General features: G+C 47.9%; 1 protein-coding gene across 1 annotated transcript in view; it reads left to right on the top strand.

The window, feature by feature from the left end:
* The first annotated feature begins 12,942 nt into the window (after positions 1-12,942).
* LOC146073357 (uncharacterized) overlaps positions 12,943-26,815 on the top strand; it is a 72,719-nt gene continuing 58,846 nt past the window's right edge. The window contains exon 1 of the mRNA XM_083180534.1: positions 12,943-13,262. The gene's annotated coding sequence lies outside the window, so the exon portion shown is untranslated. The remainder of the gene's footprint in view (positions 13,263-26,815) is intronic.

Below are 26,815 nucleotides of genomic sequence, written 5' to 3' on the forward strand. Positions count from 1 at the left end.
GTGGCGAGCGGACGCGGACACCTTGACAGGTATACAAGTCCCCTCGCGGGCTTCACAGGTGTGCACTCGCCACGCTTCGGGCTCGCTGCGCTAGTCACACTTTCTATTCTCCACGCCAACGTGGATAGTGGGGGTATGAAAAGGTCGAAGGACGCGTACCGCTGCGCTCGCCATGCTTCGGGTTGACGTTGATCGTGGGGTGGCGTTAACAATTGGGGGGGCCATTTCACACTTCAGGGTGCCTATTTGGCCTCTGTGGGCCATTTAACATTGTTCCCTATGGAAAATCGGGTCAATTGGGACATTTAACATTGTTCCCTATGGGTAATCGCGTCAGTCGCATCGCATGCGATTTTTTGGTACATGCGATGGGCGCCCTTCTAGGTAAAGAGTACCTGCTGAACTAATACAGCTGAGGATTGTTATTGATATTTCAGTACAAATCAGGCCGCGCCATTCACCAAGAATGGGATGCAGTTGCATCTGAGAAGCCTGTTTATGTCATGCACGGGGAATGGCGCTGTGGCTCCATCTGTACAGTACATTACAATACAAGCTCAGGCAAATGGCCCGTGGAGCATCTAGGTCCACTCGGGCAAATGGCCCGTGGAGCGTCTGGGTCCATTGTGGGAGGAAACCAGAGTATCCGGAGGAAACACACACAAGTACAGGGAGAATATACAAACTTCCCATGGTTGGAAACAAACCTGTGACCTCAGTGCTGTGAGGCAGTAATGCTAACCATTACACCATCCATACTGTATATGGGCACTTTTGGTACATGTGTCTCATTACGCTAGTTAAAACACATAGGGGCTATGGGGATACAGCAAGCATACAGTCACCATACTTTTTCATAGTAGGCCAGACTTGTGCACCGAGCTGGTTAACAAAATGATTACCAAGTCTGAACCAGGGCTTTATTGAAGCCCACATCTGTGGAGCAAGCAACGGCAAGGTGCGTCTTATTATGCTAGTTAACACACAGGGGCTGCTGACAAAGTCACAGACACTGCAATGATCAACCTGCAATTCCAGTCCCCTACCCGCACAGCTGTCCAGGTTTGGGCACACCTGCTGTGAAACTGAGCTGAGCACCTGGCAGAAGCTGACCTACCTGAGCCAGGATTGCTCACTGTCGCCTCCCTGCAGTCCGGCAATGGAGCCCTGTCAGCAGAAAAAGCCAGAAGCTCCTGCAAGCTGAGTGGACAATTGGAGGGGATCCCACACATGGTTGCTTGCAGCTTCCCTTGCCGGTATCCCATAAACTATTAGCTAATCTGACCCGAAAGCTAAGAGTCTCATCTTTCATATGGTACTAGTCTCGAGTCTCTAGGACACCTAGAACCTGAGATATTGGGGTAAACAAACAGCTTTTATTGTACTGTGCTGTAATGGCTACCACTATAAGTGATATCTCTAGAAGTATAATGGGGAGAGATAAAAGCTCCTCGCTAAGTACCTGGATGCCAAAACACTGCTTAGCATTTCCAAACCATTTTTTCCATAGTGGGTCTGAATTAACAGGCCCATTATACTCTATGGGAAAAATGTGTCCACCTTGGCTTCCAGGCAGACTGGCTACTAGTTTTTTTTTTAATTCTGGCAAGGGAAGTGGGGTGGGGTCCCTTCTAATTGTCTGGCCAGCTTGCAGGGTTCTCTGGCTAGGGGACTTGGATGGAATTTACAGTCATCACGCTGGCTTTCTTGACTGAAAAGAGAAGGTCTACCATGGGAGGGAAGAGGTGGAGGTAACCGTCCTGCAGTAACCTTCAGTGGCAGGTTTTTATTACCATGTCACCCCTCCCGGGGCGGGTTTTTAAATGATGAGTCGATCATGAAAATTCATCTTACAATAATTTATTTAAGAATACAATAAGTCGTCTTTAGAATATTTTGCCATGAAGGCAGACTATAAGAAAAATTATATAAACAAATTCTAATACTTTTTTTTTGGTGTGATAATTTGAAAAGCAGCCTCCTGGATGTAATGGGATGTTCCCACACAGGTTACATTCCCATCTTGTTTCTTTTCTTCCAGGACAAACTCTGCACACTGGGATACTTCTTCTTTTCTGCGGCGGTATATGAGTTGGGAAGTGTCTTTCAGTAAGACGAGCTGGTGGGTCCGTTTTTGAGGGTCTTCCTCCCACGAACAAATTCCTATTAATTTTATACTTCTCTAAAATCCCATGAATGGCTTTATGTATAAATTGTAGGAGACTGCAGTTTTCAGTTATGGGCATTCACAAGAGTTATATCTGTCAAATGAAAGAATAGTTTCCTATACCATCTGACACTCTTTCTGAGGCACTCATACAGTTTTATTTTTTGGTCTAATCTGTCTACTCCCCCCCCCCCCTCCCCCATGTTTGCATTGTAATCAATAACTGACTCTGGTTTCTTCACCACTTCTCTGGTCTTTCTGTTATTTTTTCCTGTGTGGAATATTCTTCCCCTGTGAGATGTGGATGAGCTGAACAATTTTTACTGCAGATTTGAAAAAGGAGCCCAGTGCCTCAACCTCCCCCCCCACTCCCCTCAACCATAGTAAGGCAGCTCCACCACCACACCACCCTGACTGCCACTCTGAGGTCTTGCAGGTGGGCCAGGGGGAGGTGGAAGCTTTGTTCAAAAGGTCAGACTTAGGAAGGATGTGGGTTCTGATGGAGTGTCATCATCTACCCTTAAGACCTGTCCAAAGCAGCTTGCACCCATCTTCACTGTGATCATTAACACCTCACTGGAAACGAGTAGGGTCCCTGCCTGCTTCAACAGCTCAGTTATTCCGGTTCCCAAGAAGTCGGCTGTGAAGGATCTAAATGACTACAGGCTAGTCGCACTGGTCATGAAGGCATTCGAAAGACTGGTACTGAACCATCTGAGGGAAGTGACCAACAAGATTCTCGACTCCCTAAAGTTCCCCTACCGAGCAAACAGATGTGTTGAGGATGCAGTTAACCTAGGGATGCATTATATCCTGGAAAATCTGGATCATCTAGGCACAAACGCGAGGGTCCTATTCATCGACTTCAGCTTGGCATTTAGCACAATTGCCCCCGCTATCCTACAGCCCAAACTTCTTTCTTAGGAGTTCCAGAATCTACCTACTCCTGGATAGTGGACTTCCTGATGACACGGAAACAGGTTGTGAAAGCTGGAGCCTTTACATCCGCCCTACATATGATCAGCACTGGTGCCCCCCAGGGATGTGTCCTTTCCCCCCTTCTCCCTCCACACTAACGACTGCACCTCGAGTGACCAGTCAGTAAAAATCATAAAATTTGCTGATGACACCACCATCATCGGCCTAATCAAGGAGGCGAATGAGTCTGCATAGCGTTGAGAAGTGGACAGGTTTTCACAGTGGTGTGGCAGAAACAACCTGGACCTAAATCCCATCAAAACAGTCGAGATGGTAGTAGACTTCAGGAGAAAACCAAATGTCACGGTCCCACTAGTAATTTTCAACAGAGTGGTGTCATGGGTAGAGACCTTCAATTCCTTGGGACAAAAATCTCCCGCAACCTCAGATGGGAGCCCAAGGAATTCACATTGACATTCCGCAGGAGCTGCTACGGCTCTTTTACACTGCTATCGTGGAGTCTGTTCTATTACAATCTGGTTTGGAGGGGCCAATGAATCTGACAAACAAAGCCTGCAAAGAATGGTATGGACAGCAGAGAAGATAATTGGGATGGACCTCCCCCTGTAAGGGAAATATACTTAAGCAGGGTCAAGAAGCACGCTGGGAGGATCGTGGCGGACAAACTCCACCCTGGCCATAACCTGTTTGATAGGTAGACGCTTCAGATCCATCCCTGGCAAGTTGGAAAGAACCCCAAAAAGCTTCTTCCCGATAGCTATTAAACTATTGAACAATGTACTCTAAGATACTGCTAATCTCAACACCTTACAGCTCTGTCTAACCTTGCAAATCATAACACGTGAATTGTCATTTTGTATGCACAATTGATGCTATGTATGTATGTCATCCCTCTTGCACCATGCTTGAAGCTGCACTGTATCCACAAAAAATTCCTAGTATACGAGAGTATACATGGCCAATAAAGGGATTCTGATAACATTGCCACATCTTTTTGTCCCGCCATTTGGTTGCTATATAAATTCCTGATGTGTAGCAAAGTTCATCTTTCTTCAAATTAGAAGCCTGCAGTTCCTTTGGCATCTCCTACCTTTCAAAAGAAATATCCAAGAGGGATATCGAGAAGTCTCCCGGGTGGGGCACAGCCTTCTAGTTCAGAATGTTAAACAACTCAATTTTAATGTTTAAAAAGGGGGGTCTTTTTAATCAGACCTGAATGACATTGGACAAAGACAAAACAACATTAAGTTCCCACTTATATCAGAATTGATCGTGTGGGGGATAATTACATCACTAGTCGTGAGAAAGCAGTGAAATATCAGCTTTCCTTATTTCCCTGTTGTGCATGAGACAGTGCAGAGTCAAAATTGGGGTCTCTGGGAATGAGAGAACCAATAGTAGTAGTAGTATTAAATAGGTGAAATACAAATCACTATGATTCCTTGCGGTATGCTGCTGCCCGTTGTGTACAGCAAATAGCCGAAGTGAACAACGGGTGAGCGATAACACTCTGGTAGTGAGGTATATAAAGAAGTATTTTTGGTGTGTTTAGGTATGTGGTCCTCAAATGTTCCCAGTTCAGTCCCTGTTGCCAGAAATGGCATTGCAGGGAAAACAACATAGGTTCAAAGGTACACCACTGGGATGCCGTTGCAGGAATAATCAGAAAAGTGGGAAACTTGATTATTTACGGCATAAATACCGACCTTAATAATCATTTCCCCTCTCTTATCGAGGATATCAGACCCTACTGCTTTAAATAGTAATCCACTTAGGTCAGTTCCCGTTGCCACAATGTTCCTACCATAATTAATAATCTATCAAATCCACTCCATTCTCTTTCACAACAATATACCCTATTTGGAGATTTAATACTGCCCCGTCACTATCATTTCTTCAACCTTTTATTTACTATTTATTTTGTAATATTACCATTACTAGCATTATCATCGTTATTATCTCATTAGCATGATTCATGCTATTTTCATTATAAATCCATCTATAGGTCATTTTTCAATACCATCTCAACTTTGTGCATACAATTAACCAAACTTGCAGTGGCAAGGGCATATGTCATTCTTTCCTACCTGACCCTCTCCATGAGGGAGACAATGCTCTGTTCCTGGCCTTCCCTGGTAATGTAGGATTGCCATCACCTGTGGTGAAACACCTATCTTATCAATTACATTACCAGGGATGTCCAGGAGCAGAGCATTTTCTCCCTGAAGGAGAGGGTCAGGTAGGCAAGCATGGTATACGCAGTCACCGATGCTCACAGCAACGGAACGCTGGTGGCAGCAGTGTGTATGGAGGGTGTGGCTGGCTTCCGCTGCAGTGCATGGTGTCATAGTGGATACACACTAGCACAGTGTTGCCAACCCAAAAATGAAAAACAAGCAAATGATGACTGAAAGAAAAGCTCAAAACAAGCCCAACCCAATCCTAAAAAGCCCCAAAATAAGCTGTACTGGGCAGCCTGGAGCCAGCAGCAGGAACTGCGATGTCGCTGTGGTGGGAATAGGGCTTTGCCACCCTGCAGCTATTGAAGCTGATAGCGGCAGGGGGTAGAACAGTCAGCGCTGTGGACCATTCATACATTTGCCTTGCATATCGTCGTGTGCACACAAGCTCCTTACATGAGGGAGAAGCGGTATCATTGCACATAACATGCGCTGATATCCCCTTCTTCCCCATTGTGCTCAATATGAGATATTGTGAACTTGCGATATTTTACTTGTCGGTACTTATTTCCTAGCACGGCGCCCGCGATTTTGATTGTATCAATCGCGTCGCATGCCAACCAAATCGCATGCGATGCGATCGACCCGATTTTTACATTGGAATCAATGTAAAATGGTCCCGGAGACCCGATTTTACATTGATTTCAATGTAAAAAGCCCCAAAACCCCAAATTTGTTACTGAAACCCCCCCATATGGTTGAAATGTCCCCCCATTATTAACGCCACCCCACTATTGATGCCAACCCGAGGCGTGGCTAGCGTAGCGAGCCCGCGTGGGGCGGCGGTACGCGTCAGCTGACCTTTTCATACCTCCACTATCCACGTCGGCGTGGATTTGATTTTGTAAAGTGTGGCGAGCCCGAAGCGTAGCGAGCCCCGCGAGGGGACGCGCATAACTTCACAGGTATGTGCGTCCCCTCGCCACGCTTCGGGCTCGGTGGCTCGCTATGCTCGCCACACTTTATAAAGTCAACTCCACGCCGACGTGGATAGTGGGGGTATGAAAAGGTCGTAGGACGCATACAGCCACCCCTCGTGGGCTCGCTGCTCCCGCCACGCTTCTTCGGGTTGCCGTCAATAGTGGGGTGGCGTTAACAATAGGGGGGGGGGGGGGGGCATTAACCATAGTTAATACCCATGACAGGGGCATATACAATGAGAAATGGGCCATATTGGCCCATTTACCATTGTTTCCTATGTAAAATCGGGTTGATCGCATCGCGGGTGGCCCGCGACTGACGCGATCAACGCGATTTTAACTTAAAAAGTCAATTAACATGGTTCTCTATGAGAAAATCGCGTTGATCGCAGACGCGATCAACGCGATTTTTACTTTTACCGGCTATTAAGCTGGTAATTGACATAAAATCGGGTCCATCGCGTCGATCGCATGCCTTAAGTACCTTAACTTAAGGCATGCCATCAACCCCGACGGGCGCCGTGCTAGGATACAAGTACCAAAAAATCTGAGCTCTGGCCACTGAATATATTTGTGGTCCTTTATACGCACTGAGAAATATTAATAGTAAAGGTGCCCATAGATGGTGCGATAGGCACCGTGCATTTTGAATGTGATGCAATCTAGTGCTGGAACACGTTTATCATCACTGAACTAGTTCAACACAGGTGACTGCAATTATCAATTAAGAGGGAAGTCCAGAAACAGATAATTTTGTACCTAATGGAATGGGTCATGTTGGAGGGTATGAAAACAATCTAACAACAAGCATCATTGTTAAAAACAGATTGGCCCTACTGAATACACACATAGTACATAGTTCTCACCAATTTTGTCCCTTATCTCTATGCTGAATGACTTACAAAGAAAAACAACACCAAGCCCAAAATAAAACAAGGCCAAAAGCAGCTACGAAAAATAAATGTAAGCCCAAAAACAAGCAACCATCAAAAAACATAAGCAACTCAGAAATATAACAAGCCCAAATCCGCTTGTTATAAGCTGACTTGGAAACTACTATGCAGGGAGGGGAGGGGGGGCTAAGGTAAATGCTAAATTGTAGTGGGCTAAAAGACCTTCCATGCCCAGGGGGAGGAGCAAGGCCGGGGGGTTAGCTCCTTCACTATGCACGCCACCACTGGTTGCCTTTAGTAACCAGGGGGCGAGCGGAGTGTGGGGAGCGTCCATTTGGCACCCTTCTTCCGACCTTGCTCCTCCTCTCTCCACCCCCTCTTTTCCCCTGTGACGTTAGCTCCCAACTTTCATGGAGCCGGAGGCGGGACACAGTTGATGCACGCCGAAATTTCGGGGGAGTGGGCTGATTTTGGGGGCGTGGCCTATACTCTTAGTTCTTCCACGAGGCCACGCCCCCATTTTGCCGCTATGCGGGCATGCCCAGGGGCAAATTTAGGGGTCAGGCCGCCCCTAGGCACAACATTTTTGGCCGCCCCCCCCCTATTTTAATGTAATCATTATTAAGGCAAAAGTCCTAACTAGTATTTCCCAGATATTATCAATAATTCTCAAAGTTATATTTCATTTTTCATTAAATGACTCTTAAAGCACATTATTGCTTTTTTTTTTTTGGTGCATATATGTTTATGTATATATATGCAGACAATGGACCGGCACTTCCCACAAAGATGGAGATAGAAGCTGCTTGCCTTTGTAAAATACAATAAAAAGCAAGGTTCCCAGATCCCCACAAGGTCACCAGGAACAACACGTCACTGCAGCAATTTGTAGAAATGTGAAGAAATTTCTACACATTGCTGCAGTGACATGTTGTTCCTGGTGACCTTGCAGGGATCTTGGAACCTTGCTTTTTATGTGTACATATATATATATTTCACTCAAATTTAACTGTAGTCCACCTTTATTATTTTTTTAAGCAGCCTGCACTGCTCACTGTACGGAGGACCCGGAGGGAGGGAGGCCGGCAGTTGGAGGATCTTTATTAGAGGTGTCTCAGTCAGTCTCTCTCACAGTCTCACACTGTGACTGACTGAGCGCAGGGAACTGTGCACTGCTTAGCTCATCTGCTGTACCCGCCTATTGGCTACACAGCAGCCAATAGGCTGCGTGTATAGGGTAGCCAATGGGCGCAGGCGGCAGTGAGCCTGAGCCAAAAGCCAGATGCGCAGGAGGACCACCGGTGATGTAATGTGCATGGCAGAGCGGGTGGATAGCGGACTCCCAACAGCCCCCTCGCCGTGGGACACTGCCTGCTGCGGGAGGGACGCGGGAATGTCCCCGAAAACCAGGACATTCCCGCGGTTTTCGGGACTGTTGGGAGGTATGCGTTAGGATACCCTCCAACTGTACCGTTTTAGTCGGTACAGTACCGTTTTTTAATGGCCTGTACCGGCTAAAACCCCCTGTACCGATTGTACCGTTTTTTTATTTTTTAAGCCATAGCACTTTACATGCACGGCGCGCTTCCTCCCCGAGGTGACCAAGGGGACTCTGGGACATGTAGTTTTCTACACGGCTGGCTGCTTCCTGCGTAGCTTGAGGGGTAGCCGACTGACAGGACTACAAATCCCGAGGTGCACCTCCAGAGGGGAGCGCAGCAGTGCAATCACAAAACACCTGTATACTGGCAGCTGTACAACTGTGAGGGAGAGGACCAGCACCGGGAGCAGGGCTGCTAAGGTAAAACCCAATATTACACTTACAGTATATATATTCACAAGCCCCATTGCCACCAGTCCACTGTGTTCATCTCTATATATAGTTTACCACACACGGCGTACCACAATGCCCAGCATAACCCTAAAACTCCCTGCTGCAATTGTAAAATCCTGTATCTGTGTTACAAGGAAACAGATGCACGGCAAGGCCATGTATCATAGCTGCACCGTGTCACAGTGACCTGACGTGTTGCTCTGACCCTCTAAACAACAGATCAAGTACTAACCTCAACTGTGCCATAACATTGAAAGTATAGGAAATGATGCATAACCACGCCCCCTTCCTGTGGCCACACCCCCATTCTGAGTCGTACCCCTTTTTGCCCTTCAGATGTTGGGAGGTATGCGGGTTAGGAGGTCCTTTAGTCCACTACAATTATGGGCCCTACACACATGCCGATGTGTGCAGGGCTACCTAGCTATGCTAGGTCGGGCTGTGCTGCGCCGCTAGGGTTACCACCCGTCCGGGATTACTCCGGACAGTCCGGTAATTCATACCGGCGTCCGGAGTCCGGAAGGGTGGCTGTCCCGGACTATACATTGTCCGGTAATTGGTCCCCCCGTGGCAGCCCGCCCGGCTGGCACCACCTATACTGATGCGAGAGGCTGCAGTGCGCCGGCTGGCCATCAGTGACAACATCATTTACATACCCGGCCGGGCAGGGTCCCACCCCGTCGTGAGGAAGCCGGCGCCGGGAGGAGGGCAGCGGGGCGGTGATGATGACGTCAGACGGACCGTCCTCCTAATCTCCCCCTATGTCTGTTGTTGCTGAGTGACACTCCGCTGCTTCTGCGCTGGCTTGCTGGGAGGAGGTGGGACACAGAGCTCCGGCTCCTCCTGCGGGCTGCGACCATGTGACCTAGGATGGGGAATCCTGATGACTACTAAAACGGTAATGGTACTTATCCCTCCTTCTGACCCATGTTATGGGTTCCATGCTTTTATCTTCTTTTACCATGTGAGTGTGCCTAATAAATATTTGTATTTGTGACTGTGAAAACGGTATTTGCACCATATTTGCTTCAATCGAGTCCCATTTAGGGCACAAAGAGGAAGAATATATCTTTGGGAAGTAGACATATATGCTTGATATGCAATTTTACTACAAACCTTTGTGAGTGGAATATTAAAATAAAATAAATCCACCCTTTCTGTATAGTGTTGCACTATGTCTTTTCTTGTTTGAGTTTCAGAGGAAAAGAATTACAAACTTTCTATGTGAATTGTGCCCTACTTGTTAGTGGTTACACGTTTTATGAAATTTCGCCAGTGGGTGTCACCATTTTTGGGACCCGGATTAGACTCCGGACCTAGGGTTACCACCCGTCCGGGATTACTCCGGACAGTCCGGTAATTAAGCCGGGTGTCCGGAGTCCGGACGGGTGGTGTTCCCGGACTATACAATGTCCGGGAACCGCGCTGCCACTAGTGACTAGAGGTGAGTGTGAGTGAGGAGTCGGGAGTGGGACACGGGGAGATGGCTGCTGCATGGACCTGGCTTGCTCACTGGCTATTTCAAATCTCACGGTTCATCAGCCAATCAGGAGTGGTGGCTCCTGATTGGCTGTCGGACCGCGAGATGGCGCGAGATGTGAAATAGCTAGTGAGCAAGCCAGGTCCGTGCAGCGCCTAGCTCCCCGTGTCCCGGCCGGCGCTCTGTTATAGCCTGCCTGCCTGCCAATAACACTACTGGTACACCGGATGCAGTGGCACCAAAGATCAGCCCACCCACAGTCTCCCCCCGCACTTAGGAATCACAGCCGGCAAGTGAGAGCGCTCCCTGGAAGCGCTCTATCGCATTACCGTCTGCCTAGAAGTTGCACCTCGTATAGCAGGTGGTCTATAGTGCCGGCGTGCAGGACCACTGGCAGCTCAGCACCTGGATGCAGACGGGGACTGATCATGTGGCAAGCGATCAAGTCCAGCCCAGCAAACCGTGTGAGAGAGCATTAAGGTACCGACTCCTATATTGGGGCAACTGGGACGCCAGACCCCCTTCCCAGGGCTCACCCCAGCTTTACAAGCAAACTAAGCTTTACAAGCAAACTAATTATTTGTAAAGCACAGGCTCAGCCCATTGAGATGGAGACATTATTATCCTTTTGCACCAGTGAAAGTTACCACACTCTGTAAGTATAGCAGCGCCACAACACATGATAGCATCACAGGTAAGCGCGGTGTTGGACTACAATCCTGTTACCTGCCTGTTTAAACTCCCCCTTGACAATGAGCATTATTAATATTCCCCCCTTGGCAACGAGCATTAATAATATCATCCCCCCCTGGCAACGAGCATTAATAATATCCCCACCTTGGCAATGAGCATTAATTAAATTCCCCCTTGGCAACAAGCATTAATTAATCTTGGCAATAGGCATTTGTTCTCCCCCTTGGCAAAAGGCATTTGCACTCCCCAGTGGCATCGAGCATGAAGGCCCTGGCATCCAGCACAAAACCACTATCAATTAACATGTAGGTAAGCAACACTTATATCTAATAGGCATTACGGTATATGTAATGGGCATCACAGTGTGTGGCATAATGTGTAATGGGCATTAAGGTGTTTGGGATAATGTGTAATGGGCATTACGGTGTTTGACATAACATGTAAAGGGCATTACAGTGTGGAATCATGTGTAATGGGCCTTATGGTATTTGGTATAACGTGTAATGGGCATTACAGCATGGGGTATAATATGTAATTGGTGTGACGTGCAATAGGCATTACGGTGTAAATTTTTGGCATAACATGTAATGGGCATTATGGCATGTGGTATACTATGGCATTTTGTACACTATGTAATGGGTGTGTGACGTGTAATCTGCATTATGTTGAAAATTTTTGACGCGCGCCTACGGCGTGCACTGTCTGTGTTATTCCGACTTTCCAAAATACCTTTTCAGTCCTAGCATATCGTGTAATGGGCATTGTGGTGTATGGCGTAACATGTAATAGGCATCACGCTGTGTGGCATAATGTGTAATGGGCATTATGGCATGTGGCATACTATGGCATTTTGTATGCTATGTAATGGGTGTGTGACGTGTAATCGGCATAATGTTAAAAAATTTTGGCGCGCGCCTACGGCGCGCACTATCTGTATTGTTACTCCTTTCCTAAAAACTTTTTCAGTCCTGGCATATTGTGTAATGGGCATTGCGGTGTATGTCGTAACATGTAATGGGCATCACGGTGTGGGGCATAACATGTAATGGGTATTATTGTGTATGATGTGTAACATGTAACTGTTATGGTATGCAAAATCAAGAATGAAATTGAAGCAAAGGTTAAAAAAATTCAACGTAAGGGGGTAAAAGGGCGGAGCTGGGGGCGGGACATGGGTGGGGCAGTGGGTGTGTCCAGGGGTGGGCCAATGTCCGGGAATCTCTCAACAAAAAGGTGGTAACCCTATGCGCCGCTATAGCATAGCACACAGAGCTGACAGCCCACACACAGAGCGAGCTGTCAGCTCTGTGTGCTAAGCGAGCGGACAGCGCCAGTGTTCTCCGGTGGGAGAACACTGCCGATGCCGAGATTGATGGACACTGTCCATCAATCTCGGCCACCGATAAAGACGCGCGGGGACGCGCACGGATGCCGATCCAGCCCCCACACATACACTGATGTGAGGGCATTTGCTAAGCGACTTTGCCAAACTAAGCAAAATCGCTTAGAAAATGCCTTAATATCATTATCGGCATGTGTGTAGGCCGTATTAGACCTAACTATGCATGCTAATTCCTGTATGTAGCCCTGCTCTTGGTCTCCCCCTGCTGGCCCACTGTGGACACACACACGTCACAGTTACAGGAAATCACCACAGTATACTCCGGCAACGTCACTGCACAGGAGGATCATGGGGTATCAGCGCCGCAATCCCTGCTGCAGCTGCAGAGTCATGTCCCGGTGACGTCAGCAGCAGCTCTGAGTCTGCCAGTCTCGGTGATCGGACAAAGCAGCGTTCACGTGTCTTCGCCCAGTCCTCGTCCCTCTTCCTGGTCTCCCCGCCCCATTCCCTTCCCTTGTGCCGCGTGTTCCCGCCCATTCCCTTCCCTTGTGCCGCGTGTTCCCGCCCATTCCCTTCCCTTGTGCCGCGTGTTCCCGCCCATTCCCTTTCATTGTGCCGCGTGTTCCCGCCCAGTCTCCTCCCCTCTGCCGCGTGTCCCCTGCCACGGCTGTATTACCTCACAGATCTGTGGACGGACTGGAGCCGGGTGAAAGAAGCGGCGGGATCACGGGCAACGCGGCGGGGAGGGATTGAGGTGAGTCCCGCTGTGTGTGTGTGGGGACCCTGGTGCTGGCCACCGTGTAATGTGTACTGAGGGTGGGAGGAGACAGGACACGGGGGCGGGTAATAGCCCAATATCTGCACCCAGACACAGCCAGCACTGTAAGTAATAACACAGGCGCCTCATAGTGCAGTGAGCACAGACTGGCAGCGTGAGGTGGAACCACTGGAATGTTCCATCCATTGATAACTCCATCAGGAGGTCACTGCCTCGTTCCCCATAGACCCATATTGTTCCCCATATAATGGCTCTGCCAATCACTGCTCTGGGTCATTAGGGTATTATAGGGGCTCAGGAGATGATGTCTGAATTAGGGAAACCTTCATGTCGCAATGGGGATGCGGCACTCAGGTGTCCAATAAGCACACAGTAGGCAGGTGACGTACACTTAGTGTATAATATGTAAGATGTGCGCACACAGCAGCTCGGTCAGTAACATACCTATATGACGGTTCCTCCTCCCATCACCAATAAGCACACAGTAGGCAGGTGACGTACACTTAGTGTATAATATGTAAGATGTGCGCACACAGCAGCTCGGTCAGTAACATACCTATATGACGGTTCCTCCTCCCATCACCAATAAGCACACAGTAGGCAGGTGACATACAGTTAGTGTATATTATGTAAGATGTGCGCACACAGCAGCTCGCTCAGTAACACCTATATGACGGTTCCTCCTCCCATCACCAATAAGCACACAGTAGGCAGGTGACGTACACTTAGTGTATAATATGTAAGATGTGCGCACACAGCAGCTCGCTCAGTAACACCTATATGACGGCTCCTCCTCCCATCACCAATAAGCACACAGTAGGCAGGTGACGTACACTTAGTGTATAGTATGTAAGATGTGTGCACACAGCAGCTCGCTAAGTAACATACCTATATGACGGTTCCTCCTCCCATCACCAATAAGCGCACAGTAGGCAGGTGACGTGCACTTAGTGTGTAATATGTAAGATGTGCACACACAGCAGCTCGCTCAGTAACATACCTATATGACGGTTCCTCCTCCCATCACCAATAAGCACACAGTAGGCAGGTGACGTACACTTAGTGTATAATATGTAAGATGTGCGCACACAGCAGCTCGCTCAGTAACACCTATATGACGGTTCCTCCTCCCATCACCAATAAGCACACAGTAGGCAGGTGACGTACACTAAGTGTATAATATGAAAGATGTGCGCGAACAGCAGCTCGCTCAGTAACACCTATATGACGGTTCCTCCTCCCATCACCAATAAGCACACAGTAGGCAGGTGACGTACACTAAGTGTATAATATGTAAGATGTGCGCACACAGCAGCTCACTCAGTAACATACCTATATGACGGTTCCTCCTGTCACCAATAGGCACACAGTAGGCAGGTGACGTACACTTAGGGGGTTATTTTAGTTCACTCACAAAGGCACAATCACATAATACAGGTATGTCAAGCCCGCGGGCCGCATGCGGCCCTGGCCACCTTCTTTTGCGGCCCACAAGTTGATGGGCTGGCTGCTGATGCTGATAGTGACAAGCAGTGCTCCTGTGCCTGGTGCCATGGATCACACAGTTGCCAGGTGCTTGTAGCTCAGCAGCAGCAACAAGTGACACTCACACTGCAGGCACCTGCGAAAAGCACTGCTGGGAATGGGCTTTGCATGGGTGATGTCAAGACGCACCAGCGCACAGGCTTAGGGTGCTTTCATCAGGCGCTAAAGGAGCGTGGAGGCGGGCAGTCGGAGCGATGGAGGTGGGAAGGCATATTTGTGGCAGAGGCAAGGCAGAGTGGCAGCAGCGGCTGAGGACAGAGGGCATAAAAGTAAGACTGATGTGCTAAATGCAGTTATGGTAGGGTTGGGTGGTCGGGTGGGGGGTTGGAACAGGTTCTGCTGATCCCACTGGGATGTTTTGTCTGAAAAGTAAAAAAAGGTTGGTGGGCATAGCTTTCTTTTGTGGTCAAACTCATGGTCCTCCAGCTGTTGTGGAAGTACATGTCATATAGGGAAGCCAATCCCGGGATTGGCTTTCCTAATAAAAAAAAAACGCCCTGGCCGCCCCGCATTTACTTACTGTTAGTTGCTGGGTGGGTGGGCAGCTTCATACTGCCGGGACCCGGGTTGCTGCTTGCTGGCTAGGTGGGCAGGCGCGAGTGCGCCTTCATACTGCTGTGGGGGAGCGGGACTGAGGAGTTGCTTGCTACCTTGCTGTGGGCGGGCGTGATCACTGCCTACCTGCCTGCGCAGCGTGACCTCTGAAGTCACGCTGAGAGGTCACGCTGCGCAGTGCTCTCCGGGTATGGGAGAAGCCGGGCAGCTTCTGAGCGTGTGCCCAGACGCTGCCCGGCATTAGACTGCGCATGCGCAGTCTAATCCCGAAATCCCAGGATTGGAAACTCCAATCCCAGGATTGAAATCCCGGTGTTTTGGGGGCCAAATCCCTGGATCCCGCCGATCCTGGGGTTGGCCACCCTAACGTCATAGCATGCCCTGCCACAGATTTTATATAATGGATTGCTAAAACTGTGGCAGGGCATGCTGGGAAATGTACTTCCACAGCAATAGGAGGGCCATGAGTTTGACACCACTTGTAATTTATGGTGTGTTAGGTGTCAGCTGAAATTCCCTGTGTCAGAATGGCCCTTATTCTAGTTCAGAGGCAAATTACTTCTTAGATGGACTAAACCATGTGCACTGCAGGTGGGGCAGATGTAACATGTGCAGAGATAGTTAGATTTGGGTGAGTTATTTTGTTTCTGTGCAGGGTAAATACTGGCTGATTTATTTCTACACTGCAATATAGATCTCACTTTGAAGTAAAACCCCACCCAAATCTGATTCTCTCTGCACAAGTTACATCTGCCCCGCCTGCAGTGCATATGGTTTTGTCCATCTAAGAAGGATTTTGTCAGAAAGAGTGAACTAAAATAATCCCCAATGTGATTTTCAGGGCTCATTCCCTGTGTCAGAATGTGAATTACAGCTCATTCCCTTTGTCAGAATGTGAATTTCGGGCCATTCCCTTTGTCAGAATGTGAATTTCGGGCCCATTCCCTGTGTCAGAATGTGAATTTCGGGCCCATTCCCTGTGTCAAAATGTGAATTTCGGGCCCATTCCCTGTGTCAGAATGTGAATTTCGGACCCATTCCCTGTGTCAGAATGTGAATTTCGGGCCCATTCCCTGTGTCAGAATGTGAATTTCGGGCTCATTCCCTGTGTTAGAATGTGAATTTCGGGCTCATTCCTTGTGTCAGAATGTGAATTTCAGGCACATTCCCTGTGTCAGAATGTGAATTTCAGGCACATTCCCTGTGTCAGAATGTGAATTTCTGGCTCATCCCCTGTGTCAGAATGTGAATTTCGGGCACATTCCCTGTGTCAGAATGTGAATTTGAAGGCTAAATAGACACTGATATATAATATGATATAGAGGACGCGACTGTACAGTGCTGACAGTGGGTATTTATTTCCAGCTTTTGCTTGTGGTAGCGACCATGGCGTTTTTTTTTCTTGTGGCCCACACAAGACTTAGACCTTGATTATTTGGCCCAGTTGGAATTTTGAGTTTGACATGCTCTAATGGGCAAAACCATGTGCACTGCAGGTGGGGAAGATGTAACATGTGCAGAAAGAGTTACATTTGGGTGTAGTGTGGTTTCTGTGCAGGGTAACTACTGACTGCTTTATTTTTACACTGCAATATAGATCTCACTTTGAAGTAAAACCCCACCCAAATCTTATTCTCTCTGCACAAGTTACATCTGCCCCACCCGCAGTGCACATGGTTTTATCCATTAGAGAGTGATTGTGCCTTTGCGAGTGAACTAGTATAACCCCCTTAGTGTATAATATGTAAGATGTGCGCACACAGCAGCTCGCTCAGTAACCCCTATATGACGGTTCCTCCTCCCTTCTCCAATAAGCACACAGTAGGCAGGTGACATACACTTGGGGGATTATTCTGGTTCACTTGCAAAGGCAAATCTATGTGCACTGCAGGGGGCAGATGTAACATGTGCAGAGAGAGTTAGATTTGGGTGTTCTATTGTTTCTGTGCAGGGATAATACTGACTGCTTCATTTTTACACTGCAATATAGATCTCACTTTGAAGATAAACCCCACCCAAATCTAATTCTCTCTCATGTTATATCTGCCCCACCTGTAGTGCACATGGTTTCTCCTACCAGCAGCAGGGAACACTGCAGTAATCACGTGTGGGATAGAGTGGGTGCATTGGAGGAGTCGGCACTTTAAGTGAAAATTTGTCTGTGGCTGACTCCTCCCCCCTCTATCCCGACCCAGACCCCAGTCTTAGAAAAAGTGCCCGGAGGAGTCGGTCTCCTGGGCAATGTCTCCTCAGGGAGATTAGGTTTTACTTTATTTTTTTCTTTTAATTTCTGCCTATTTTTACTCAGTGACACAGGCAGCACCTGGCTACAGGTCTGCCTGCTACGAGGGAGCTCTGGAGGGGTCTGGCTGACACTGCCCGCAGTGATCCTCCAGTACCCAGCCTCCGGAGCACCGGCTCCGGGTACTCACCGCAGCTGCTTGCGGCTTGCGTTACGGGTCCACGGCTATCCCCCGCACCCCGCTGAAGCTCCAGGGCGCTGAGTAAGGCGCTGTGCGCCATGTAAGGGGGCGGCCAGAGTAGCGCGCTGGCCAGGCAGAACATGTCGCAGCACATGGCCTCTATCCACACGGACGCCATTGCTGTCGGCGGGATCCAGGTAGCGGTGCGTCTGCAAAACTAAGTCTGTAGGCCTGGTTTACTAGTTTCTGTACAGACTTCAAAGCACTACCTTCCTACACTACAGGGGCACTGTAAGTTGCGGAGGGTCTTTTACACACACACATTGGGAGGGTTGTGGCTCCTCTCTACCAGGGCTTGACAACTTTTTTTTAAATCTAGGAGCCAGCATGAAAGTAGGTGCCAGACAAACTAATAATAGGGGCAGTGCGCGCCGAAGGCATGGACATTTTTTTACAATGCAATGCCTATTACACATGTCACACACCTATTACATGTTATTCCACATGCCATAATGCCCATGACACGTTATGCCACAGACTGTAATGCCCATTACACATTCTACAAAACACCGGCATACCCATTACATATAATACCACATGCTGTAACGCTTAGTACATATAATGTCACATAAATGCCACTTACCTACATGCTCATTGCTACAGGTTGTATGCTTGATGCCAGGGGTAACATGCCCTTTTGCCAAGGGGTAACATGCCCTTTTCCTCGGGGTTGCATGCTGGAATCCGGGCTTGTCCAGCAGCAAGAAGCGGTGGCGGCTCAGCGCACGGTGCCCCGGAGAGCAGAGGTGCAGCTGCCAGTAGAGGTGTGGAAGTGGGGCCGGGGGGAAAGACCCCTGTCAGCGATAGTAGCGCTGTCTCCCTCGCTGATCCACACAGTGGGAGAGTCAGGAGGCGCATCGGCTCCGCGGGGACTCGGTGCCTGGAGCAGGATGACGCACTGCAGGGAAGGAAGGTCTCAGCCTCAGGCCGCCCTGCAGTGATTGGATGAGGCAGCGGTGGTGCTGGGGACTTTGATTGGCTGCTGCAGGACCAAGTATTTTAAAAATGTGTTCTGCTGCTGCGAATACGGGGAGGGGGTCAGGAACCGTGCTGCCGCTGGCCTGACAGGACGGGGAGACGGGTGGTCAGGCTGCCGATGACAAGATTCTGCTTCCTCCCTCCCTGCTAAAAATCTGGTCGCCATGGCGACCTGGCGCCTGGTATTTGTCGAGCCCTGCTATAGACACCCAGGCCCTAAGGCTGCTATCTGTACCTTTCAGGGTTATTGTGTGTCCTCAATCTCTGTGTGGTGTGTGTATATGTGTATGTCCTAAGTATTATTTATATGTATATGTGTGTGTGTGTGTGTGTGTGTGTGTGTGTATATATATATATATTAATATATAGAAATTCCGGACCCCTATAAAATTAATTAATCCATTCCATTTCGTAAAAAGATGATGGTGCGTGTCACCGTAAGGAGCGCAGCATGGACGCTGCGTTCCATATAACAATAACATGACGGTGCGTGTCACCGGAAAGAACACAGCGTGGACGCTGCGTTCCATAGTTATTCACGTAAGAAGACTCCTCTAAGAAATGGCCGTGCGTGTCACGGTATAGGAAAGTTGCGTTCCAAATAGCCGGACCCGGAAGTGACATATGCGGAAGTCCAAACGCGGCACAGGGGTCCGCGATCACCGCAATCAGTAGTAGTATAAATATGGGAAGAAGGATATGTTACAGTTACGCTCCTGAGGAAGTCCAGGACACTACCAGTGGACGAAACGCGTTGAGCAGAGTGGGGGTTATACCGCGGATACCCCAGAACTTCAGTGCTTTGGAGAGAAAGCATTCAGATAAGCTCCATTTGTTTTTATTGATGTACGGGCAATTTACTGTCCTCATTTGAATAAATACTTGTGTTTTACAATATTACGCAAGGTTCTCTTTTTCTTTTTCTCTATATCTTCTATGCATAACTCTGGTTGAGAATTTGAACTGGCCGTGCTGAAGTGCCTGTGAGATTGATCTCATGCGTTTGAACAAAGTGGTTGGATACCACTTCTAATGGTACACCTATATAATTTGGGGTGCTATTGTGTTTATGGTGATGGTGTTTGAACACCCATTAATGCTACACTAGGAGGCGCTTTTTTCACCCTATATTTTTCAGATATATATATATATATATATAAGTGCAATGTACGTGCGGCACTCTCGGGTACTTGTAGAAATAAATAACACTTCGTGCAAGTATTGAAGTCTACGTTTCGGTTTATTTACAAACCGTCATCAGGAATATATATATACAACAGCAATCTGCCGGCACTCGGATGGATAGGTCAACGGATGGGTGCCTTCCCACATAGATAATGCAGAGTCCAGTGGGGGAGGGGCGGCACTCCAAAGAGAGTAATAATCACGCAATCAGGCAGTCATGTGAAGAAAAAACGTGTATTTTAGCGCCAAGCGCTTTCGGGGAATCACCCCGTCCTCAGGGCATCAATACACATAGGGGGTGTGCCATGGGTTCTTCTGTGGCACCCTCCTATGCTAACATCTTTATGTTCCTTATTGAATTTGAGTTATTCCTCTCAGACCCGTCCACTAGGGGGCACCTACTGATGTATACCCGATACATCGATGACGTGTTCCTGATGTGGACGGGTGGGGAGGAGCGTTTTGTGAGTATGATGAACCGGGTCAACGAAAACAGTCCATTCATCAAGTTTACCTATGAATTTGATCAGAACTGTCTCCATTTCCTAGATGTAGAGGTACAGGTGAGAGAGGGTAAAATCCACACTAAAGTGTACAATAAGCCAACAGACCGCAACACATTGTTGAGGTCATCCAGCTTTCATCCGCCACCTTTAAAAAGAGGGCTACCCCTGTCGCAGATGGTCCGGGTGGCACGGATCACCAGTGACAGGGAAGAGCTATCTTCTAGTCTGGATGCAGTGGTGGATAAATTCCATTCACGTGGATATGACAAAAATTCCCTCCTAGAGGCTAAACGTAAAGTTCTGCGGAGGAATAGAGCGGAACTCTTGTCTCCATCTAATAGGGATAATGATAAAATCATTCCATTCGTTACTGAATTTTCTACAGTGCACCCCATCCTCAGCAGAGCCAACAAGGCCTTATGGCCTATTGTTAGCACGGACAAGGACCTTCCAGTGTTTAAAGAAAAACGTCCCATCTTAGCATTTACCAGAGGTAGGAATCTGAGAGACCGGCTGGTTAAATCGGATATTACAGGGATGGGGAAAATTACACCCCCTAATGTTTATAAAAAACCTATGGGGTGCTACAGTTGTTTCAACTGTATCACCTGCAAATTTATAATCCCCTGTAAAACGTTCAAACACCCGCATGTGGATAAAATTTATAACATCAGGTTTGTCCTCACATGTGACACCACGCACGTGGTGTACATTGTTAAATGCCCGTGTAACTTACTGTATGTTGGCCAAACTACTTGCAAATTTAAACAAAGGATGACGGGACACAGGTCTTCAATCTCCCTGGCCTTAAAAGGCAGGGAGTTGGATCAACCGGTAGCCAGACACTTCAGGGAGGCTGGCCACTCCTTGGAGTCGGTGAGATATTTCATCATAGACCATATCCCTATGTCACCCCGAGGTGGAGACAGAGCTAAGGCTCTACTCCTGAAGGAATCACAGTGGATTATCCGCCTTGGGACCACTAGCCCAGGCGGGTTAAATGAAAAAATAAACTGGAATAGTTTACTTTAAGAATGTGGTGTAGTGTATTTAACTCCACACTTTTGTGTCGGTGTGTACCATCTAATCTTGTATAGACATCCAGTTGTCAGCCCTTTCAAGTTTTGCTGTGTCTATATTTATGAATATAGGGCTGTTATATATGTACATGTTGAGATTTTTATGTTATTTTATGTTTGTGTATCTTTTGCATTTTTATTTTTTATTTTTTATTTTTCATATTTTTTGTAATATGTGGTGTAATGTCTTTATTCTTCTGGTTGCTGTCTTCCGTTTTTTCAGCAGAAGTATTTTTAGTGACCTTTTGATATGTCTGTATTATGTGGCTCAACTGTGGATAATTATGCTAAGATCCATAGTCGCTGCATGTATATTCACTTGTATTTTCCTTCTCTTAAACAGGCTGGACTCCTCCTGACCTGATGGTGTCGCTGCATCTCTGCAGCAGCCTAAACGGGACTTACTGATCGGGTGAACCGCAAGGAAGTCTCTGCTGGAACGCAGATGACGCGCTCCCAGCGAGACTGTATGCGCAACCCGGAAGTGGGTGCCCTGGACGCTCGTGGATGGAGGCGGCGACTCCTGGCGTGGAGGAGACGCCTCAGGTAAGAGATGGGGTATTTAGGGGGGTTTTGTACTGTGAGAAGGTGCTTCTCTCCTGTGTATTGATGCCCTGAGGACGGGGTGATTCCCCGAAAGCGCTTGGCGCTAGAATACACGTTTTTTCTTCACATGACTGCCTGATTGCGTGATTATTACTCTCTTTGGAGTGCCGCCCCTCCCCCACTGGACTCTATATATATATATATATATATATATATATATATATATATATATATATATATATATGCATTGTAGGGGCTCTGCACACACTAAATTAACTAATATTAATAAATAGTGGCGATTTAGTTCATGAATTGATCAATGCATTTAAGCCTGCAGCCCCCTTCACGGGACCCCACTTTTCTGCAGGTCCTAACACTATCACTCAAAATGGTTACAATACACATAGCTATGACATTAATGTTTGATTCCAGGCATGCTACCTGGTCTAAAGCTCACTGGGGTCCTGTGAAGGGGGCTGCAGGCTTAAATGCATTGATCAATTCAGGAACTAAATCTCCACTATTTATTAATATCAGTTAATTTAGTGTGTGCAGAGCCCCTACAATGTCTGTTTAAACAATGTGGTCACAAGCCATAGGGCACCCCAAAACTAGGAAAGGTGAGTGCCGATGTTTAGTGTGTGTGTGTGTGTGTGTGTGTGTGTGTGTGTGTGTGTGTGTGTGTGTGTGTGTGTATATATATATATATATCCATATCCTTGTACAATCATGGCTGGAAAGGCTACTTCTTCCAATTCTGCTGTAAAGTTGTACTCCTGTAAAAACTGCAAAGGGCAATACACCCAGCAGCATATGAAGGGTGTTTCCCTCTGTGAGTCCTGTTGGGATGCGGTCATCTATTAGAATGAACTTAGGTCTACAGTCATTAGGTCGACTCCACTAGGTCGACTGGCAGGAAGGTCGACCTGACTTAAGGTCGACATGGGCCAAGGTCGACATGACTTAAGGTCGAATTTGCATAAAGGTCGACATGAGGAAGGTCGACTGGTCATAAGGTCGACATGGGTTTTTCACTGTTTTTTGAGCCGACATGTGCCGACAGGCGGTATTTCATGCCCTACCATCCACTAGGGCGTGGTGGGAGAATAAAATAGTGTGCCGAGCGCAGCGAGGCACCGTGCCCGAAGCATTGCGAGCGATGCGAGGGTCCGATTCTCATTGCCGACTGTGTCGACATTCGGATAAAAAAACAGGGAAAAACCCATGTCGACCTTATGACCAGTCGACCTTCCTCATGTCGACCTTTATGCAAATTCGACCTTAAGTCATGTAGACCTTGGCCCATGTCGACCTTACGTCAGGTCGACCTTCCTGCCAGTCGACCTAGTGGGGTCGACCTAATGACTGTAGACCTAAGTTCATTCTGACAGATGTCCCGATTCTGTCCTGTTAGGCACCTGTGGATCCATTTCAGAATGTTCTGGCTAATTTAACTGCTGAGTTGGTAGCTTCTAGAAAGGATAGGGATCTGTTGCAGTATCCGCTCACAAAACTGGCATCCTCTGAGCCAGTTTGGGCTAAAACTCATTAAATCTGTGAATTCCCTGTCACACTCCTTGGCAGGTACATCTCACAAAAAGCCTCCTTCTCCAGTCTCAACTAAAAGGAAGGCATTGGCTTCTTTATATATTCCTCAGCATTCAGATGATGATGACTTTGAGGATTTAGAAGAGGGAGAGTTTGTCACAGCCCAGGTTCATGATCCCCCACAGGAGGATTTAGATGAAGAGGATGCTCAGGGCGTAGATGGTTTAATTAGAGCCGTTAGAACTACTCTAAATTTAGAGGAGACAAAAGCCCCTCCTCAGGTTTCTATCTTTGGCCGTACTCAGAAGAAACCTTTGTATTTACCAGATTCTATTGAACTGGACAACCCGCTGTTAACTATTTGGAAAGTTCCTGATAAAAAATTTCAGATTTCATCCCGTATTAGGACTTTATATCCATTTTTTCCAGAATCCAGAGAAAAGTGGGAATCTCCACCTACCCCTGATGTTTCTCTGTCTAGGCTTACTAGGAAAACTACCCTCCCTGTCCCAAGGGCGGTCTCTCTTAAAGAGGCTCCAGATCGCCATCTGGATACTACCTTAAAAACCAATACCACCACAGAGACCTGCACTAGCTTCTGCTTGGGTGGCTCGGGCCATGGAGGTGTGGGCTACACAGCTTATCTCAGGCCTAGAACAAGATACACCTAGGGACGAGCTGTTACCCTTGGCAGAGTTCATTAAGGAAGCATCCACCTATATTAGAGAGGCGTCTTCTGACGTTACGTCTCAGGGAGCCAGAGTCTCTGCCTCAGCTGTTGTGGCCAGACGCACAGTTTAGTTGAGATCTTGGCAAGCAGAAGTGGAGATCAAGAAGGCGGTTGAGGCTCTTCCAATTACAGGTGAAATGTTATTCAGCTCGGAGCTGGATAAGCTCATATCTCAGGCCACAGGTGGTAAATCTGCATTTTTACCATCTTCAGCCCCGGCCCATAAACGACAGTTTATGGCGTCTTTCTTTCATGGCTCATCCAGTTTTCGAGGCAGATCCAGAGGAGGATTTTCATCCTTCAGGGGCTGTAGAGGTAGAGGTGCAAGAGTGGCCACAGCCACTACTGCCACTGTCCGTAGACAGGATCCCAAGCCCACTGACGAGCCAGTGGCATTACGGTCTCGCCACGGTGGGCGCGCGTCTACTGCTTTTTTGCCGAGATATGGAAAGCTCACTGCAGAGATGCGTGGGTATTAGACATAATTTCGCAGGGATACAAACTGCAGTTCGCGTCTCTTCCCCCATCAAGATATTTTCCAATAGGTCTTCCAAAACTCAACAAAGCAAAACAGGCCCTTTGTGGATCAATTCAGGGCCTCTTAGATTCAAAGGTAGTTGTCCCAGTTCCTACACACCAGCGGGGCAGAGGATTCTACTACAGCGTTTTTGTAGTGCCCAAGCCGGACGGCTCGGTGCGCCCAATTTTGAATCTAAAAGACCTCAACCTTTACGTTTGTTATCAGAGATTCAAGATGGAATCAATCCGGTCTGTGGTAGCGTCTCTAGAAAAGGGAGAGTTTTTAATGTTATTAGACATAAAAGACTCATACCTACACGTCCCCATAATGGAATAGCACCAGAGTTTCTTGAGGTTCGCAATAAACGATTGCCACTAGCAATTCAGGGCTCTGCCATTTGGCCTGTCATCGGCTCACAGAGTCTTTACCAAAATAATGGCTTGCATGATTGCCGCGCTCAGTCTCCAAGGTATCACGATCATCCAATATTTGGATGACTTGCTTATCAAAGCTCCAAGTCAGTAGAAACTGATGGAGGATGCCCTTGTCACATGCAATTTCTTGACAAATCATGGTTGGATCCTCAACTTCAAAAAGTCACACTTGACCCCGTCGAGGAGACTGAAATTCCTAGGACTCATTTTAGATACAGAAAACGAGACCATCTCACTTCCCATGGAAAAGATCAGGGCAATACAAAAGATGGTTCGCCAGGTCTTGTCTACTCGCAGAGTATCAGCACCCGTCTGCACTCGCTTACTAGGGATGATGGTAGCTTCATTCGAGGCTCTACCATATGGTCGTTTTCATACCAGGACCTTCCAGGGAAATCTCCTGTCCCAATGGTCAGGCTCCCATTTACAAATCCACAAGAGGTTTCTCTTGTGCCGGGAAGCACGACTGTCCCTGAATTGGTGACCACTCCTCATCTGTTGAGAGGCCGCAGTTTCAGGCCCTGCAATTGGACCGTTCTCACGACGGATGCCAGCTTGAGAGGTTGAGGGGGCGGTGACCCTAAACTACACTTTTCAGGGAAGATGGTCCATACAAGAATCAAAGTTGTCGATAAATGTATTGAGCTCAGAGCCATCAGGCTCTATACCAGGCCCACAACCTAATCAAGGGCCTTCCGGTAATGATACAATCGGACAACGCGACTTCTGTCGCTTATATAAATTGCCAGGGTGGAACCAAGAGCAGGGCAGCTCATGAAGAAGGTTCGCCCAATCCTGGAATGGGTGGAGGCCTTCGCTCCTAAATTCTCGGCAGTATTCATCCCGGGGGTGGAAAACTGGCAAGCAGACTACCTCAGCCGTCAGACTTCCACCCAGGAAAATGGGCCCTAAATCCGGAGGTTTTCGAACTTATAACCCATCGATGGGGCACTCCCCAGATCAACATGATGGCATCCAGGCTGAATCACAGACTTCCCCTCTATTGTGCCAGGTCGAGGGATCCAGCAGCTCTGGCTGTGGACGCGTTATCGATCTCCTGGTATTTTGACCTCATTTACGTTTTCCCTCCATTTCCCTTACTGCCACGGGTACTTAAATGGATAAATGGGGGTCCGCTTCTGTGATATTGATAGCCCCGGATTGGCCAAGATGGGCTCGGTACTCCGACCTACATTTTCTGCATGCCGACGCTCCGTGGCGTCTACCTCTCAGGGATGACCTATTGAAGCAAGGACCGTTTGCCTACCCAGGCTTAATGCAGCTACGTTTGACGGCATGGCTGTTGAAGCCGACCTGTTAAAGAGGCGTGGAATTCCTGTTGTGGTTGTTCCCACCATGCTCAAGGCTAGAAAAGAGGTCACTTCCACACATTATTATCGTATCTGGAAGTCTTATGTGG

This window comes from Crinia signifera, chromosome 4 (assembly GCF_055691185.1).
Source record: "Crinia signifera chromosome 4, ASM5569118v1, whole genome shotgun sequence".
In the NCBI taxonomy this organism is placed as follows: domain Eukaryota; kingdom Metazoa; phylum Chordata; class Amphibia; order Anura; family Myobatrachidae; genus Crinia; species Crinia signifera.